This window comes from Rhipicephalus microplus, unplaced genomic scaffold (assembly GCF_043290135.1).
Source record: "Rhipicephalus microplus isolate Deutch F79 unplaced genomic scaffold, USDA_Rmic scaffold_151, whole genome shotgun sequence".
NCBI classification, from domain to species: domain Eukaryota; kingdom Metazoa; phylum Arthropoda; class Arachnida; order Ixodida; family Ixodidae; genus Rhipicephalus; species Rhipicephalus microplus.
Window position 1 is genome coordinate 371725 of NW_027464722.1, and position 3276 is coordinate 375000.

Here is a 3276-nt window from a genome sequence, read left to right on the forward strand (position 1 = left end):
GAATTGCTGATGTTCCGCCAAATCTAGCCAAAAAAAACTAGTAGGAAGGCAACACTGAAGATGTCTCCTGAATAATTACTTTTTTTGGCGTTCTCAATTGTGCTAGGCTCTCGCGGTTTTTTTTTATGTCTATCTCCACATTTAAACGAATCTTTTGACACCTAAATTATCATCCCAGAGCCTCTAGAAGCCGAGATATGAATGCTATACTCAAAATGGTTGGGTCCCACAACAAGATGGCGGCCCCCACAAGGTCGTATGGTGGGAAAAAATAATTGTTAATTTCTTCTCGACGGTCGAAATTTGGCCAGATTCAGCTCACTACCCTATATCCTTCCTCTGCACAATTTAACACTATCACGGATAATTAATGTGCTCAATTGCTTTTTAATCGAACTTTGAACTCCAGGGGGCAGGCTCTACAGTTATGCCCAGCCAAGATGGCAGCCCCCATACCGGCGCATACACGTGGTAAGAAAGTTGATTTTTGCTGATAAATCTCCTGTATCTCGCTGAATCAAGCCGAGATGGTAGCGGCGAGGCTTCGGAACGTCCCAGGAGCGATGAGAGTGGCTTTCAAGGTGCGAAACAACTTTTTCTTGCCGAATTTCTAATTTGTTCGAAGTGAGGCCAGTGGCTGCTACCTCTAGCCCTAACCGCGATGTGCGTCGTTGATTTAGCCAGATTGCGGTCGCTTCAACGCCCGTCTCGCATCGCCCGAGACGCTCCAAGCCTTTATAAGGTCATGCGAGCAAATTTAGAGGACTACTTACAGATTTGATGATCGCAGAAGGCCCCGAAGCGGGAGGTACCAGTGAGGCTGCAGCTCGGCCGGCCGGTAGGTGGCAGCAGTCAGTAGATAGGGACAGTGGGAATCTCGTTAATCCATTCATGCGCGTCACTAATTAGATGACGAGGCATTTGGCTATTTTTTTTTTTTTTTTTTTTTTTTTTTTTTCCAGATACCACAATCCACCCACTTGGAGATTAACTTGAGGGTTGCCTGCCGTCCTACGATAGGCGTCTCCTCCTCCAATACTGGTAGAGATGCAGGATCAAAGAAAACTTGTCCTCTGAAAGGCAGAGGGACCAAAAGAACGCACCCCGACTTGTGGTGCTGGGACCTTGATTAGCCCTGGGAGCCCACTCCCCGACGAACGACCGCTGTCGACATTTGGTGCATTTTAAATGCCGCCAGCCCCCCTTGTAGGCACCTTATCGTCATCATTTTGAAGTCATTCCTTGTCAATCCCACCTCCTGCAGAGTCCTCACAGATTCACCCGCCCATGTTCCTCTATATGACAGGGTGACACTAGAGACGGTAGGCGTAGGTGAGACTTGGAAAAGCAGATCAGGGATTTTGTATTTATCGCATTTGTGGTGATGAGCCTCCGTAAGTTCAACTCGCGTGCTCACCACCTGCACATCCAGGATATGGGATTTCTCCCGCTTTATGATGACAAGATCCGGGATCTTCGTACCCTGTGATGTTTTGAAGTGTCTTTCTTGCTGCACCTGCCATCCAAGCTCAGTCAGCCTACCTGCCAAGTACCTCAAAATGTTGTCATGCCTTTTGATGCGAGCGTGGTGGGTTCTGTGACATCTCTGAAGGATGTGCCCCAACGACTCCTCAGCCTGACACCCTGCACGACACTGCTTAGGTAACTCTCGACCTCTACGTAGACGAGTCAGATTTGGGACTGCTGCGACATGAAATTTAGCCAAGTCAATAAACTCTCGACCACGGAGGAGTGAAGTCCCATTTCCTAGCCATGAGGTTGACCCTGGTGCTTCCTTGCATTGTTGCAGGGGTCTACCATCGAACGACATGTGGAGTTGTCGGGCCCAATACTTTCTGGACTGCTTACTGTTGCCGATTTTTTTTTTTTTTGTGCCCTTGAAAATGGTGAGGTTGTCAGCCTGCCTCTTAAGCTGAGTGATTGTCGGTCGGGTGGCTGCAAAAGCGCACGCTGGATTGCTAGATTGGGCCACCGTCTGGTACCGTCGTAATCTCATGGCCGGAACAACCGTTCTAAAGCATGGCACTCCAAGCCCACCCTCTTCTACTGCAGCGTAGAAGAAGCCAAGCGGCGCATCTAGAGGCAGCGCCAGCCATCTCCTTACCGCAGAACGGACCACTCTATCAATTGTCAACAGTGTTTTCGCCGAAATTGGGCCGAGCACTAGTCGATGGTATAAACGAGGCAAAAGGTAAAACCTAAGCACAACCAGACGCTGCTGAGGTTTCAAGGGCGCCTTAGACACTCTCTCGAGAAGAATGGCCAACAAGAGAGTCATAGTTACTCCCGCCGTTTACCCGCGCTTTTTTGAATTTCTTCATTTTGACATTCAGAGCACTGGGCAGAAATCACATTGCGTCAGCACCGATCAACGGCCCTCGCAATGCTTTGTTTTAATTAGACAGTCGGATTCCCCCGGTCCGTGCCAGTTCTGAGTTGGCTGTTTTCTGCCGGCCGAAGCAAGAACCTCAGGCGCGAAGCCCACGGAAAATGCACAGCTGTGGCTTTCCACAGGAAGGTCCCGACGCTGGTCCGGGCTCGGCCGCACCGCTTTTTACGGCGGCGAGCCTCGCCCAGTCCCGGTGCAGTGCCGTTCCTGCTTCTGGACCCCAGCCCGACCGGCTCAGCCCTCAGAGCCAATCCTTTTCCCAAGGTTACGGATGCGTTTTGCCGACTTCCCTTACCTACATTGGTCTATCGACTAGAGGCTGTTCACCTTGGAGACCTGCTGCGGATGTGGGTACGGTCCGGCACGAAAATCACACTCCCTCACTCGGATTTTCAAGGGCCGACAGGAGCGCACCGGACAGCGCAAGAGCCGCACTGCTCTACGGAGCCACCGTCCCTATCTCGGGGTGAACCCATTCCAGGGACTCGATCTCCTTACAGAGAAAAGAAAACTCTTCCCGGGGCTCCCATCGGCGTCTCCGAGCTGGTTTGCGTTGCCGCACTGGGCTCCGAAGAGCCGATCTCCGTAGCCGGGTTCGGGACTGTTAACCCGATTCCCTTTTGGTTGCAGCGGGGCGTCTCCGTATCACAGACTGAGCTGCACAAACGCGCCCGCTTCTGAAAGGATTTCTCCTTTCCCTAAGGACCGACTGACCCATGTTCAACTGCTGTTCACATGGAACCCTTCTCCACTTCAGTCCTCAAGGTTCTCACTTGAGTATTTGCTACTACCACCAAGATCTGCACCAGCGGCGGCTCCAGGCGGGCTCACGCCCGACACCTTCAACGCACACCGCTGCGGCCCTC